This window comes from Aquarana catesbeiana, linkage group LG08 (genome assembly GCF_042186555.1).
Source record: "Aquarana catesbeiana isolate 2022-GZ linkage group LG08, ASM4218655v1, whole genome shotgun sequence".
Taxonomy (NCBI): domain Eukaryota; kingdom Metazoa; phylum Chordata; class Amphibia; order Anura; family Ranidae; genus Aquarana; species Aquarana catesbeiana.
In genome coordinates this window covers 177,016,495-177,034,094 of record NC_133331.1, presented here as the reverse complement: position 1 = coordinate 177,034,094, position 17,600 = coordinate 177,016,495, and the positions used below count along the sequence as shown (strand labels likewise).

General features: G+C 44.0%; 1 protein-coding gene across 2 annotated transcripts in view; it reads right to left on the bottom strand.

Moving 5' to 3' along the window:
- LOC141106176 (microsomal triglyceride transfer protein large subunit-like) overlaps nucleotides 1-17,600 on the bottom strand; it is a 239,517-nt gene that overhangs the window by 202,170 nt on the left and 19,747 nt on the right. Inside the window, exon 2 of one of the 2 annotated variants that reach the window (XM_073596714.1) lies at nucleotides 11,452-11,537. The exons of the other annotated variant lie outside the window; for it this stretch is intronic. The gene's annotated coding sequence lies outside the window, so the exon portion shown is untranslated. The remainder of the gene's footprint in view (nucleotides 1-11,451; nucleotides 11,538-17,600) is intronic. 2 annotated transcript variants of the gene reach the window in all.

The window sequence follows — 17,600 nt, the reverse complement described above, 5'->3', positions numbered from 1 at the left end:
ATCCCACCATCAACCAGGACACCATACAAACTCGGTTTTCCACACAATACACCAACAAAGCCTTTGAAATACAAAGTATTTTACGGAAAAGCTGGAGTATTTTAAAGGGTGATCCAGTGCTTGGTGAGCACCTCTCTGATGGACCAAACATAGTATATAGGAAACCACGAGACCTGAGAGGCCTTATAGCCCCTAGTATGGTGAGGGAACCCATAAATAGGTCCAAAAACGCATGGTCAACTATTTTTGACCAAAAGGGCAGCTACAAATGCAGTGTCAAGAACTGTGGCACATGTCAATACATGTGGCACAGAAAAAAGACAGTTACTGGCAGAGACGGGAGGATCCACCAGTTGAAGCAGTTTATCAACTGTGGGACGGACCACGTGGTCTACGGCATTCTTTGCCCATGCGGTCGCCTTTATGTTGGCCGCACTTCCCGCCCCATGAGAGTGCGTATTGGCGAACACAAATGTGACATCACGAATACACGGGTCAAGTATCCAGTCCCCCGACATTTTCAGGAAGTCCATCAAGGTGATCCGTCAGGAATGAAAGTGTTTGGGATAGAGTCTATTGGAGGTAGCCTCGATAGGGGTAGAAGACACCAAAGGCTTTGCAAACGCGAAGCCTATTGGATCTTCACCCTCGGGAGTATGACCCCCGGGGGCCTGAATGAGGACCCTGAGGTCCACAAAATCACGTGATCTCGCAGTGCCCACTCATGGTGTCACCATATGCCACCACCATTCTCTCCACACACACTTATACATACACACCTTCCCGTGCCCTTTCTGCCTTTTAGACCAGGTCGGTATTGTCTGTTGTTATCGACTAGGTTTGTACCAGTGTATTATATTGCTCATGTTTCAGCGATGTACGACCAGTGTACTACCATTAGTGTGTTCTAGTTCTCAGCTAAATTTCACCATTAATATTACACCATTGTTGTATTACCATTAGTGATATGTGTAGCATAAATAGGATAAAGGTATTCTTTCTTTAGTGACAAGTTTGTCACTCCGCACATGATGCACACAGAGGCGAGGAAGGGACCGCTTGATACTTTGCCCCCCCCCCCCCAAAACCCCCCCCACCCCCCCCCTTCCCTGTCCCTGTGGTGATTACTAGCACTATCACCTGCACACTTTCACCAAGCGGTCTTCATGCCAGCCCCTGGTTGTGCCACATGTGTCCACTCCTTCGACACCACCCCTGTGTACATATATACCCATTTCCCCTAATTTACACAACCTCCTCTTAAACCCGGGGTTGGTTCACGATATGTCAGTGATATGGGCATGCATGTGTGCTGATTGGCATATGGAATGTGCACCTACAGCAACTAATATTTAATATCTGATCTATCTATGCACATTACATGTGTGCGTTTTTTATTTGCGTTTTTTATTAGCGTTTTTTATTTATTAATTGTGTTTTTAAATATGGATGTACACTTACATGTGTTTAATATTGACTATGCTATGTGTGATACAATCTAGCTTTTATTCACTTTCCTACTCCCCGTCAGGTGCATAATCTGCACTACACAAGAGAATGAACTATGCACAGTGAATTTTTTTTTTTTTTTTTTTTTTTTTTTTTGTCATCTTTGAATGATAGTAACGTCTTCCATCTCACGAGTATCTCTAGAGTTTGTATGTTACACTTTTAGCAGTGGTTAGCGCAGTTACAGCCAGCGGGGCGGACCCATGGTTGCGCTGGCGTTGGGTCAACTTTACGCTGTGTCAGCCCCCCTCTTTCCACTGAGCTTTTGCCCCCAGTGACATGGCGCCGAACGACTCACTGCCGCTTACGTCACTGGCAGGCGACAGCAGGCGCGGAGGAAGTGACGCGCACTGCCTCTTCCTCCCGTCTGGAACGCAAGCACATTGGCGTGCGTTCCAACACAGAAGAACACGCGGAAATGATCGGAGAGCGGCTCTCATACACAGAGCCGCTCACACAGAGATCTGGATTTGACATAAAAGGTACAGCATTTTGCTACAGTACGCTAGCCTGCTATCTACAATGATTATTTCCCCTGTTAAAGGTGCACCTCCCCCGTGCCATTCTGGACACTATGCCGCTACCACTGTATGCAATGTATACTGCTGTGGTTGGTTGTCATTGACATTTTCAACCACATTGACACTCGTCTTTATTATTATTATTATTTATTATAGATTATACATTTATACATTTATATCCTACATCATTCGCAATTTTTTACTTACAGTCATCCACTATGTATTTGTTATTCTTTATTTATTATTTATTATTTAACCTTCTATATTTAATTTTATTATACTTTATTCATCACCATCTTTTCACTTGTCAAAGTGAGCTGCCCTTGAGGGAGGGACTCTTCAAGGGGGAGGGGCCCCACAAGTCCGCCCCACTCTATTGATTGGGCTTTCTGGTACATACACTATATATATATACAGGGAGTGTCGAAGGAGGGCTCACTGCTGTGCTCTGATGAAGAAGGGACGTGCCCTTCGAAACGCGTCAGCTAGTAGTGAAGCTTACATATTCCTCTAAGACCTTTGGTAGGCTTCGCTCATCATCCTCACCAAGCTGCTTGTTGTCGTTCGAGTCTATGATACCAGATTTTACTACTGCTTGTGAGTAATTCCTTTATCATTTTATTTCAATAAATGTTTTACAAAAGATAATGCACATGGCTGGTGCGCCCCTCTTTCTTTTTATTTCCTTGTCTGGTAGGACTCCCCATCCTTGAGGGCAGCAAGGCCTGTGTTGTTCTTCTATCTATCTGGTCGACCACTTGTGCGCAGGAGTCAATTTGTGCTCCACCGGGGACACCTGATGTGAGGGGGGGCTCCACCGGGGACACCTGATGTGAGGGGGGGCTCCACCGGGGACACCTGATGTGAGGGGGGCTCCACCGGGGACACCTGATGTGAGGGGGGCTCCACCGGGGACACCTGATGTGAGGGGGGGCTCCACTGGGGACACCTGATGTGAGGGGGGCTCTGCCGGGGACACCTGATGTGAGGGGGAGCTCCGCTGGGGACACCTGATGTGAGGGGGGCTCCGCTGGGGACACCTGATGTGAGGGGGGGCTCTGCCGAGGACACCTGATGTGAGGGGGAGCTCCGCCGGGGACACCTGATGTGAGGGGGGGCTCCACCGGGGACTCCTGATGTGAGGGGGGGCTCCGACACCTGATGTGAGGGGGGCTCCGACACCTGATGTGAGGGGGGGCTCCACTGGGGACACCTGATGTGAGTGGGAGCTCCTCCGGGGACACCTGATGTGAGGAGGGGCTCTGCCGGGGACTCCTGGTGTGAGGGGGGGCTCCGCCGGGGACTCCTGGTGTGAGGGGGGCTCCGCTGGGGACTCCTGGTGTGAGGGGGGCTCCTCTGGGGACATCTGATGTAAGGGGGGGCTCCGCTAGGGGCACCTGATGCAAGGACGGACTCTGCTGGGACATCTGACGCAAGGACGGACGGCTGGTGGCAGGCGACGTGGCTAGTGACACGTTCAGGGATCCCACTGATTCTGCATTATGGTGAGTTGAATGATTTCATTTTATATTAATAATAGAAATAATACACTTCAATCATCCTGACACCATAACAACCATGGTGCCGGGATGATTGAAGTGCTAACACCAGGTGTTTGGAGTATCTTTATCTGCTAATTGTTAAACTTTCTAGAATACACACATTTTTATTGTGTAGGATCTGGGGCTGCTGTCCCGTCATTTCCCTCTCCCCCTTTCCCCCTCTCCCCCTCTCCCCCTTTACCCCTTTACCCCTCTCCCCCTCTCCCCCTTTCCCCCTCTCCCCCTCTCTCCCCCTTTCCCCCTCTCCCCCTCTCCATCCCTCATTCATCTCAGACTCTAACCACACCCTCTTGAGCCAAGTCCCATTTAAGCCAAGCCCACTATGTCGCGTAAACCACACCACATTTTTTTTTTACAATGTTGGCAACTATGATAATATACTAAACATACGAAAGTGCTTTGTGATTCTTTTCATTTTAAAGCACCCACTGCTGTACGTTGTTGTGTGCACTGGGGTACTTGGCCACCTATTCAAAATGAATGGACTACAGCAGTGGTTCTCAACTCTGTCCCCAAGTACCCCCAACAGCCCATGTTTGGGGAGATTTTCTTAGATAAAATAGCTGTCTAAAATACCAAGCCATTGACTCTGATTCAAAGCACCTGTGTAAGATAAAGGAAAACCTGCAAACATGGCCTGTTGGGGGTACTTGAGGAGAGGGTTGAGAACCACTGGACTACAGTAACACAATGCACAATAATGCAAATTAAGCTGGCCTGACATAAGAGCAAACTGGGCTTGTGTAGACACAAAAAAGCACAAAAGCAAAAGAGCTATAGGTTTACATTGAAATCTTAAAGTGTCATTAAACCCAGACTATTGAAAAAGACTCATTACATGCTACATAACAGAGTGTGCATACTCAAAAGCCACTAAAGCATTCATTTTGTGTAGAGTGAAATCATATCTGGCTACCATCAGCTGTCCCTCCCATCTTCTCTGTGTCCCCACTGCAGCCTGGGATTGTGTAGATCAGCTGGTGTCCTCTACTGAGCATGCTCAGTTTTAGCTCCCTTCTAAGCGCTTTAAACCCTATTTTTTCTTATCTGGGCAGCACACATGAATATAGAGTCACAGATGTGGGCGTATACACAGTGGTAAATAAGAGGAACAGTTAAGGACTTTCAAAGTCCCGAACTGTTGCTCTTAGTAACCAATATAGGGATGGAGACATGTCTTTTGTGCCTCATTCAAAGTCCCGCCCATTTTGTCTTTGTTCATGCAGTGGTAAATGATACTCCCCTCCCGCCCTCCTCCTCCATGTCCTCCTATTGCTAAACACTATGGGGGCAGGATATAGTATGCTGATTACATTCACTAAGAACTCACAAAACGCTTCATTTTAATATAAATCAGTATTAAATACAGTATATCAAATGTAAATGCTAATTGCTAAAAGAGCTTTGGATGCAGATGCCCTCACAAAAGGAAACCTAGTGTCAGTCATCTTTGACTCCGCCCACACAATATTAATGCACAAAAAATACACATTTAATGTTCAATAAATATTTATTGGGAGATGTAAAACAGTTATTTGACATTTATAATGTAATTTGAATTGCTCTCAGGGCTTGAGAGACACAGACTCACACTGTAGAGAGCATACATCAGCAGAGTAATAGAAGCCCCTCCAAAAGATCTCTCCCTGCAAATGGCAAAGAACAGGGAAAGATCATGTGACCACACAACAGCACTGCGGGAATAAGGGACTTAGAAGATTAAAAAAAAAATGACAGTGGCCTGGTATATATGATTTATGTGAATGAATTACAGCAATTAAAACTTCTCTGTTTAGTATCACTTTAAGTGACATTGCACTTGCTTATATGAATATTTGACACACAAAGTAAATGCAAATTCAAAGCATCCAACCTATATTGATTAATTAGGAGAAGGAATTTACCTAACAATTTATTGGTATTGATTTATAATAATAATTAATTGATTCATGTATTTATTACTTTCTTTATGGGGGTTCTTGATCAGGCCAGGAGAGATGTTCTCAAGCCTCACCAAGTCACTTAAAATACAGCACTTCCCCATGCTGAAGAAGAATTGTGCTACAGGGATGTCCTATGGAGTGCTCCTAATATGATCAGTTCAGCTCCTGGACTAGTGTTCAATGCCAAATGTCACTGATCACTGCCTGAACCCTAAAAAGTTGTTGAAACTGAGTGCTAAAAACGACAGCAGGACACTTTTCTACTAAATCGGCACCGTTTAATTATTTAAATAAACCTTGGGCTCAAGTGGGTACATTCCTAACTGAACAATTATATCAGGATGTTCCTTGGAAATCACGCTCTAAAAGTAAATATGCATTTAGAAATCTTTGGAAACTTTTTCTTTTTTTTTTATGAACTTCAACTTCTTCTGTGGTCCCTTGGAATCTGAGTTTGCCAGGCCATATTGTATATTGTACCACAACTGAGTTCTGCTTTGAAGAACATACACAGCAAGCCAATACATGTCCACAATTTAATTGATTGAACTGCCTCCCTAAATACCTGACATCAATTACTCTCTCATTGGGCTCAATTCACTAAAGAATATCTGATGAGATAATTGAATCACGTGACTCAATTTCTCCAATTATCTCATGAGATGCTGAAAATGTCAATTCACGATCACCTCATGAGTTATTTACCTCACAAACCAAAAACATGAGGTAAATAACTAATAAAATAATGTTAAAGTCAATTCACTAACGGAAATAAATAAATAAATGCATGAGTTAAATAAGGAGTGGTCCAGGCAAGAGGTATTTAGGGAATGTAAAAATATAATAGCCAGTTTGGAGTAGTCTCTGCCTTAAAGTGGTTGTTAACCCACTAAGTAAAATTACAGTATCCTCTCTGTTTATTAACCACTTCCCGCCCGCCATATAGCTGAATGACAGCTGGAAAGTGGTTCTATTATCTGGACTGGGCATCATATGATGTCCAGGAGGATAAGCCGGTAGCACGTGCCCGTGAGGGGGCGCAGCGCGGTGATCGGTGGCGTCTCAGTCTGACACACCGCATCTCTGATCCCGGTAAAGAGCCTATGTCCAATCACAGCTCATCACGTGGTAACCAGGAAATGCCGTTTATCAGCTTTTCCTCTATTCGTGATGACAGGCGTGAGTAGAGGAGAGACGATCGACTGCTCTCCTGAGAGGGGGGTCTGCGCTGATAATCAGCACATTGATTATCAGTGCAGACCCATTGAGGATGCCCACTGGAGACCACCAGGGATGCCCACTGGAGATCACCAGGTATGACCACTAGAGCCCACCAGGGATGCCAATCAGTGCCAATCAGTGCCCATTAGGGATGGCACTCTGTGCCTATCATTGATACCTGCCAGTGCCTCCTGATCAGTAATGCCCAACAGTGCCATCTATTAGTGCCGCCCATCGGGGCCCATCAGTGCCGCCTACAAGTGACCACGAGTGCCTCCTATCAGTGCCACCTATGAGTGCCCATCAGTGCCACCTATGAGTGCCCATCAGTGCCATCTATCAGTGCTGCATATCAGTGCCCATCAGTGCTGCTTATCAGTGCCGCCTATCAGTGCTCATCAGTGCTGCATATAAGTGCCTCATCATCAGTGCCACCTCATCAGTGCCAATTAGTACTGCCTCATCAGTGCTCATCAGTGCAGCCTCAGTGGTGCTCATCAGTGAAAGAGAATAATTACTTATTTACAAAGTTTTGTAGCAGTCTTTTTTTATTTGTAGGGCAAAAAATAAAAACCCCAGTGGTGATCAAATACCACCAAAAGAAAGCTCTATTTGTGGGAACAAAATAATAAAAAATTTGTTTGGGTACAGTGTTGCATGACCGCGCAATTGTCATTCAAAATGCAACAGCTGAAGGCTGAAAATTGGACTGGACAGGAAGGGAGTGAAAGTGCCCAGTATTGAAGTGGTTAATGTAATCTGCTCCTGTGTCTGTGTCTTATAAAAAAATGCAGCTATATACCTGATTTTAGAGCGTAGGTATATAGCTGCATATTGTTTATAAGGCAGAGACACAGGAGCAGATTACATTTACAAACAGAGAAGATACTGTAAAAATCGAACAGTAATTTGAGCAGCAGGAGGGGAGAGGGTGGGCATGGACACAGAGCTGATAGGCAGGGAGGGGAGGGGAGAGATGATGGAGGAGAGCACAGAGGAGGACAGAGGAGAGAGCGCATGACAGAGGCAGGTAAACTGACCACGGTGTCAGGGCTCAGCAGCCATGATATACTGTGGTCAGTTTACAAGGGGGAGGGCAGAACCAGGCAGGATCAGCCAGGTATTTCAGGTGATACGGGGGGCCAAATTACACAGCACAAGCACTGTGCTATATAACATGCATTAAAGGAACAGGATCTTTTTTTTTGTTAACAAATGCTTTAAGCCTGGGTACACACTACAGTTTTTTTTGTGCAACCCCATGAGTTGCACGAAAAATAACTGTCAACTCTGGTTGGGAGCCACTGTACTAACCATGTGAGGTTAATCCAGCGATCTCCCCCGCTGAGCTGTTGTGTTCTGACAGGGGGACAACCCCCAGCCAGAACAATCGGATCAGCACTCTCTGCCATTGGCTGAGATTGCTGATCGGGAGTCGGTCAGCTGCTGATTTTCCAGCATGCACGCCCAACAGAAGCCAGCCAAACAGACAGACTGACATACACACGGGCAGAATGTCAGCCAGGTTTTTTTGAACCGGCAAATGTCTCCCAAGATTCTGTCCATGTGTACAGGGCTTTAGGGGATCAGTTTCTCAGCAGTAATGCATAGAAACCTAAATATGGAAAAACACAGAATCATCGGGGTTGATTTACTTAAAGTATAACTAAAGGCAAAACTCTTTTTTTTTCGGTTTTTGATAAAGTGGAGATGGATTAGACCCCCTTTGAGGTTTTTATTGCTGTCTGTGCCCTCGTTATCAAGATTCACCCTCTCTATTTGTCCTGTTTACCATTATCATTGAAAGTGAAAGAAAATTAAAAATTTTTAGTTGTCTCCTGAAAAGTAATAGTAAGGAAATCTTCCAATGGGGACAGTAGTTCCAGTGACCTGGGGAGGGGGGCAAGGGATTCTTTTAATTTGTAGGGATTTCCTCTCACTTCCTGTTTTAGCATTGTGATGGAAGTGAAGGGAAATCTCCCCAATGACAAAGCTGTCTTTTTTATTTGTGGAAGAAGGATATACAGTATCTCACACAAATGAGTACACCCCTCACATTTTTGTAAATATTTTCATATCTTTTCATGTGACAACACTGAAGAAATTACACTTGGTTACAATGTAAAGTAGCGAGCGTACAGCTTGTATAACAGTGTAAATTTGCTGTCCCCTCAAAATAACTCAACACACAGCCATTAATGTCTAAACCGCTGGCAACAAAAGTGAGTACACCCCTAAGTGAAAATGTCCAATTTGGGCCCAAAGTGTCAATATTTTGTGTCGCCACCATTATTTTCCAGCACTGCCTTAACCCCCTTGGGCATGAAGTTCACCAGAGTTTCACAGGTTGCCACTGGAGTCCTCTTCCACTCCTTCATGATGACATAATGGAGCTGGTGGATGTTAGAGACCTTGCACTCCTCCACCTTCCATTTGAGGATGCCCCACAGATGCTCAGTAGGGTTTAGGCCTGGAGACATGCTTGGCCGGTCCATCATCTTTACCCTCAGCTACTTTAGCAAGGCAGTGGTGGTCTTGGATGTGTGTTTGGGGTCATTATCATGTTGGAATACTGCCCTGCGGCCCAGTCTCCGAAGAGAGGGGATCATGCTCTGGTTCAGTAGGTCACAGTACATGTTGGCATTCATGGTTCCCTCAATGAACTGTAGCTCCCCAGTTCCGGCAGCACTCATGCAGCCCCAGACCATGACACTCCCATCACCATGCTTGACTGTAGGCAAGACACACTTGTCTTTGTACTCCTCACCTGGTTGCCACAACACATGCTTGACACCATTTGAACCAAATAAGTTTATCTTGGTCTCATCAGACCACATGACATGGTTTTAGTAATCTGCATCATCTTCAGAAGAGGATTGATTCTGGGGCGACAGCCATGCAGACCAATTTGATGCAGTGTGCGGCGTATGGTCTGAGCATTGACAGGCTGACCCCCCACCGCTTCAACCTCTGCAGCAATGCTGGCAGCACTCATACATCCAGGGCGAGGCCTGTTCTGAGTGGAACCTGTCCTAATAAACCACTGTATGGTCTTGGCCATTGTGCTGTAGTTCAGTTTCAGGGTCTTGGCAATCTTCTTATAGCCCAAGCCATCTTTATGTAGAGCAACATTTTTTTTTTTCAGATCCTCAGAGAGTTCTTTGCCATGAGGCGCCATGTTGAACTTCCAGTGACCAGTATGAGAGAGTGAGAGCGATAACACCAAATTTAACACACCTGCTCCCTATTCACACCTGTGACCTTGTAATACTAACGAGTCACATGATACCTGGGAGGGAAAATGGCTAATTGGGCCCAATTTGGACATTTTCCCTTAGGGGTGTACTCACTTTTGTTGCCAGTGGTTTAGACATTAATGGCTGTGTGTTGAGTTATTTTGAAGAGACAAGAAATTTACACTGTTATACAAGCTGTACACTCACTACTTTACATTGTAGCAAAGTGTCATTTCTTCAGTGTTGTCAAATGAAAAGATATAATAAAATATTTACAAAAATGTCAGGGGTGTACTCAATTGTGTGAGATACTGTATAATATATATGTATGTGTGTCTATTTTCATTCAATATTTGACATTTATAAAGATATTTTGTATTTACTTACACATTAATTTGGTTGTTTTTGATACACCACGTGTGTCCTGTGAAAAGCAGCTGTATTAATACATAATCTACAGGGACCACACTGACTTTGTGAGTTGGCATATTTCTACAGATTAAACCATTTTACAGCTTTATTAGCAATAAAAACTGACAGGGGATTTAATCCTTCTACTGTATCCATCCTACTGGGTATAACATCAGACATAAACACAGTGTCAACTATCATACAATAATCATGCATATAAACCAATCAAGTGTGAAAAACTCAACAATGGAAAATTACAAATTCAATCAATCGAAGTGACTCATGGCAAACTTCGATATGTAAAATCACGTCAGAGTTGCCAACCCTCCGAAGCAAAATTTACTGGCAGGACGCCAAAATTTACACGCGGCACCAGTTTTTTACTGGCAAATAATCATGCAATTTACTGGCAGCCACATTTTTTACTGGCACTGCAAAAAAGTACCTACAATTACAGTTTTCAGTGCTAAACAGTGCAAATATCAATATTTAAACTATAGACATATATCTAGTGCTATTAGCAATGTGTTTAAGTTAAACAAAAGTAAAAAAACATTTCTGCATTGACATGAAAGTTAGGTTACTAGAACCCAGGCAGCACAGAGTTCCCCCTTACATCAGAGTGTGCAGGATTCCTCCTTATAGTGAAACGAAACTCTTATGTAAAGGAAAACACTGCAAATCATGATCTAAGGTGGAACTTTGTTGTAGAGGGGGGCTCTGGTGAGCAGAGACCACCTTATATCCGAGTCCACTGTGTTCCCTTTACATCAGAGCTCCCAATTACATCAGGGTCCGCAGATTGAGTTCCCCCTTGCACTGTAAGGGGGAATCCTGCAGACTGATGTAAAGGGGAATGCCAGGAACTCTGATGTAGGGGAAGTGACCAGAGACCACCTTCCGTAGAGTGACTACACTAAGGTAAGGTGGGGTTACTAATATAGGGGGGAAACCTTTATATCAGTGCCCCCTTACATTATTGTATTCACTCTCCCCCTTACATCAGTGACCCCCCCCCTCAGACTGGCCTGGCAATGCTGTCACTGACCTCCTCTCAGGTGCACCGTGCAGGGCTCAGTCAAATGGCTCCAGCTTGGTGGCTCTGGGTTTTATCCTACAGGAGACGGTCAGAGGCTGCAGACAGGATACAGGAGACAGTCAGAGACTGCGGATATACTACAGGAGATGATCAGAGGCTGCAGACAGGATACAGGAGACGGTCAGAGACTGCGGATATACTACAGGAGACAGTCAGAGGCTGCAGACAGGATACAGGAGACGGTCAGAGACTGCAGACATATTACAGGAGACGGTCAGAGACTGCGGACATACTACAGGAGACGGTCAGAGACTGCGGACATACTACAGGAGATGATCAGAGACTGCAGACATACTACAGGAGAGGGTCAGAGACTGCGGACATACTACAGGAGACTGTCAGAGACTGTGCACATACTACAGGAGACCAAATGTGCTCACTACTTACTCAGATAAAAATATATGAATAAACACCTCAAGACTATCAAGCACAATACATAATCAATTATATTATGACCATACAGTACACACACACTATACAGCAGCACTTTTCATCAGAAGATCAGCCAAATCATATTGCTGCAGCCTCCCCTCTCCTGGCATGCTTGGATTTGTAGTGCCACAGACACATGAGGTGGTAACTCTGGAGAGGCCTGAGGAGGCCGTGCCCGTACTGGACTGGTGAGCACTGCAGGTAATAGGTAGAGATTGGGGGAGATCTCACAAAACATCCTATCTAGTCCCTTTAGAAGCAAAGCAGATCTGACACAAAAAAACGATCTACTGTACACAAGCCTGCTACACAGCCCATCTTCTGCCCCATTCTCCTGCCCACTAAGACAAGGCAATGACACGACTGCATTTAGCTTATAGCTAGCTTATCCTCTGCTAGTCTGAAGTCCATCCCGCTCCACTGCAGGCTGATTCCTCCCCCTCCCAGCATCTCCTGTGCAGAAATCAAATAAGGCGTGCTGTGGAAGAAAGGGGGAGGGTACAAGACAAGTAGCAGCAGTGTCAGAAAGATCATCGGGATTATCGGAGACTCCCGGCATGCTTCGGAACTGCACATGCACTTTTCCGAGCCGGGACCGTCATATTTTTACTGCCAAGATTTTTTATTTATGGGCTTTCACAGACATGAAAAAATAGCCCTGTTTTTATGGGCTGCCCGTAAAAACACGGGCGGTTGGCAACACCGCTCTATATCATTTATGAAGATATTAAAAAGTAAGGGTCCCAGCACTGAACCCCTGGCATCCTGATAACCTAAGACCATTCAGAGTAAGAGTCATTAACCAATACTCTCTGAATTCTGTCTTTTAGACAGTTTTCTATCCATTTACAAATTGATCTTTCCAAGCCTGTAGACCGTACCTTACACATTAGCCGTGTGTGGGGAACTGTGTAAACGCTTTTGCAAAATCCAAGTATACCACATCCACAGCCACCACCTGGGAAATGGAAGAGGGAAGATGTGAGTTGATGATGGAGCTGATAGTGCAGAGGTGTGGGGGATAAAGCATTATGATGGTAGTTGTAGTTAATGGGGTGATAGAGTATACTTCTAAACCTGGATTAAAGGTTTAGTGTAGTATAACACCTCAATAGGAGAGACAGCGTAGAAGGAAAGAGGGACAAAGAGATTTGTCTCCAAAGAAGGACAGTCTGTACAAGTAGGAGACAGTTGGGAGCTGTTTTAGGGGCGGGAGCTGAACTGGAACAGTGATGAAAGCTGATGGTGATGGGTGGAGGGACAGAAGCAGATGATGATTGGTGGAGGGACAGAAGCAGATGGTGGAGCTAGAGATCAAAAAATGCATTGACATCTCATATTTGGGGATGCAGAAGTTATGCACTTGAATGGGCTGCCCTATGTGCAACAATTACCCCAAAGAAGCTCCAGAACTTTTCTTTAAAGTGGATCTTAAAATGTTGTCGTGTGTTCTTGTAGTTAATTATAGTGCAAATACTCCTCAGGAAAAGTCAAATACTGAAAACATTTAATTTCGCCGAAGGTAAAATGCATACAAGAAATATCCACTTTAACAGTTTGTGTCATTCTAAAGCCTCGCACACACGATCCGATTGTTGGCCAACAGAGCATCAGACTTTTGTCCAAAGGGCGTGTGCCAGGAACTTGTCTTGCACATAAAAGGTACACAATTGCCGGCTAACAAACACGAACGTAGTAACGTACTAGATGTACTACGAGACTACAAAGAGGAAGTTAATTTCTCAAGCGCCTCTCTTTGGGCTCCTTCTGCTAATTTTGTGTTAGTAGAAGTTTGGTGATGATTCGTGCTTTTCAGTTTGTGCTTTTCAGTTAGTTTCTGAATGGCCATTCGTCAACCAGCCATGTTGCGGAATCGGAGGAGAGATCATGTTATTGCTTTAACCCAATTATAGTCCAGGAACAGGAGGAGGAGTTCTTGGACCAAAAATTGGTTGCTTAATCGTGAGCAATTATGTCATATGCCATTGCTGCGGGAGCTCCAGGAGAATAATCTGGATGATTTTCGGAATTATCACCGGATGATGGACCCCTGCTTTCACCAACTTTTGGCATTAGTGACCCCCTATATTAAGAAGCAGGACACATGCATGAGGCTTACCTTCACTCCAGAGCAAAGGCTCATAGCCACCTTGCGTTACTTGGCGATGGGGAGAAGTCTGCAGGACCTCAAGTTTACCACTGGGATCCCGCCCCCCCGCCCCCCCAGGCTCTGGGACTCATTATTCCAGACACCTGCTCAGCCATTATTCAAGTACTGCAGAAGGACTATATTCGGGTAAGTTTTTCCCTTTAAGATCACATTCTATGTATTAATGTTTGCTAATGTATTATATTTATTTATTGATTAATTATCAATAATGTAATATGCTGTCAATGTCCTCTTTGTCCTCATACATGCTGTAAGCTTTTCCTGCTCCTTTGTTGGCCTACATGCATATTTTCCATAACTAACCTCCCCAGCATGCTATCCTGGGCCCATACACACCTAGCCTTATAACTTCACAACTTTTTGTCAGCTACATTTTGGGGCTTACCCTAAACAACCCCTAAAATGTGTACAAATGTTATTGTTGTCCTCAAATTCAGGCTTAGTGCAAGAGAACATTTTTTGGGGCACAAACTCACTTGGAACCCTCCCTCCCCCCAAAAATGCAAAGTCAACAGATACAAATACTCTATCTGCTGACTTTGCCAAACCCATCACACTATCTCTTTTGCGTTTACATTTCTGTATAAATTCACCAAACCATGTAGTGCAAGGGCCTGCCTGATTACCTACAAATTGTAACATGGAAAGTTTTTGTCTCTTATTCTATTGATAGGCATTTTCAGAATGTCAAAATGTGCTACAATTTAGACAGTATGGATCCATATTTTTAGATTATGACACTTCTTACCTGTCCACTGGGCTGCAAATAGTGTAAGTAAGGAGGGGCTGGCTAAAGTATCCCAGATTATTTATGCAAACAGCTCTCATGGAATTGGAGAGGGTTACCTGTCCAAAACACCTATCCATTTCCTCCCCCACCCTAACATTTTGCTAATGGGCCATCAGAGGGGGAGATGAATCAGATAAGTTGACCTTACCCTTCTGTCTTTAAATACTCATTTAAGTTTTCTTCTTATGTTGGCTAAGCATGTTTGTGTCAAATATGCTTGCAATGTTATGTGCAGAAGTAGTAATTTATTTTTTATTTTTTTAATCCACAGTTTCCTTCCAACCCACAGCAATGGCTGGACTTTGCAGCCCAGTTCCACCATCAGTGGGATTTTCCCAACTGTGGTGGTGCTATTGATGGCAAGCATGTCCAGATTGTCCCACCACCCAACTCTGGCTCATATTATTTTAATTGTAAGGGCTTTTGAAACATAGTCATGCTAGCTGTAGTGTCTGCCAACTATGAGTTTTTGTATCTGGATGTTGGGAAGAACGGCCGCAACTCTGACTGATGAGTGATTATGCAGACAGAGTTCTACAAGGGGCTCCAGAATGGCACCTTAAACTTGCCACCTGCTGAGGAGAATGTTGAGTGCCTCGATTTTGTTTTTGTTGCAGATGAGGCCTTTGCTCTGGGGGAACATCTGATGAATCCATTTCCTATGAGGAACCTCACCCCAGAGCAGAGAATATTCAATTACAGGCTCTCTTGTGCCAGGAGGGTGGTCAAAAATGCCTTTGGCATCCTATCGAGTCATTTCAGGCTTTTTTTTTTCTCCAATCAACCTGACACGCTACAAGATCAACCATGTGATCCTGTGCTGTTGTATTTTACATAATTTTTAAAGGAGAAATGCAACTAGATACCTTGCCTCACTGCCAAGTGACGTGGACCCTGCAGCGGCAGGCCCAGCTGAAGAGGCTGCAGCTCGGCCATCTGTGGGCGCGCTGACTGTGCTTGAAAATGCCCATGCTGGATTGCCCTCACAAATTGCCAGAGATTTACAGCAGAAATACTTAGATTATTTTGTGGGTAGAGGAGCAGTGGATTGGCAGCAAATTGTAGCTGATTATGCCTAACATCATTTTGAGATCATAAACTCATATTTCATTTGAACTACTGTTGTCTGTGTTTCTTGTCTGTCTAATATGTTCACAAATGGGCTTTATTTTGGCCACTTGCTCCAATAGTGCAAATGTGCCTTATTTGCTACATGAGGCGACAATATCTTCTTCAGCTATTCAACTATTATGGTGTGCTGTGGGTCTGCTACACACACAATGCTTTTGTTCTTAATGGATCTAATGCATGAAGTTTAAAAAACATTATGCTTTTCCAACGCTTCTAATTTTTTGGAGGACTAAAAATTGCAGTTGTTGGCCACATTTAAGAACACATTGTCACTGTAACTACAACAACTTAACAAATACACTGGTATTGAACTTTGAAATAATAAGCCACACATTGTTTAGTAAAAAACAATTTACTCAAAGCACATTCACATGTGTGTTTTAAGGTTTGAAAACAAACCAACATCTTGGTGTATAACACGTATGTTTTGCATTATTTTCCCTTTTTTGGGGCTAAACATGTTCAAAAACATTAGAAAAACATCCCATACTCAGGAACTTATAAAGTTCGATTTTGGTAAAGTGAAGGCCAAATGAGACATTAGTATCCCAAGACTGTGTGGATGTTGCCTTCCTCACAGGGGGTGATCTCACCCCTTTAAAAGCCAAAATTTGAAGCCACATACATGTAGAGGCATAACAATTAAATTACCCTTATGATCCCATGCCGCAAAATGTGTGTAGTTACAAACATCTTTTTTTCCTAAACCCACAAAACACACACTGTGTCAACATGTGCTATCTCCCATCACAGGGTATCAATGGATGTGTTTCAGGAATGCAACCCCTTCCTCTGAGCTTCTTTAGTTATGAGGAAGGGGTTGCACCTCAAAACCGCATCCATTGATACCCAGTGATGGTAGATAGCACATGTTGATGCACTGTGTGTTTTGTGGCTTTTGGCAAACTAGATGTATGGAAATACACACATTTTAGGTATGGGATCATGAGGGAAATAAGAATGTTAAGGCACAATTTGTTTCCCAACTCTCCTCCTCAAGATGGAAACCCAGGTCATGTTTTCTATACTTGTAGAATTTGTCACAGGTGATGTTGTCATGTTCACTGTTATTAATTAGCACAGTCATTTTTAGACTGAGGAAAATACAGAAAACCTGACCTGGTGGTGCACCTAGAAGAGTGGAGTGGAGAAACACTGAGTTCTGTCCCTAAACTTTCACATTTCGAAGTCAGAAAAACATGTTAAATAAGAAAAGGGAAAACAGGAGCCAACAAGTGGAATAAAAAACTTCAGAACAGGCAAGAGGAAATTAAAATTTGGCAAGCATGTCCACAAAATCTCTGATTCTTCGCTGTAAAGCAGTGGCAGCCTCCTTGATTTGCTCCAGATCCTTCAACAATGCAACATATCTGCACTCATCCTGCCAATAGTGCATCATGGAAGATCATGACCAGGGATGAGCCGAACACCCCCCGGTTCAGTTCACAGCAGAACATGCGAACAGGCAAAAAATTTGTTCGCACACACGAACACCGTTAAAGTCTATGGGACACGAACATGAAAAATCAAGTGCTAATTTTAAGGGTTAATATGCAAGTTATTGTCATAAAAAAG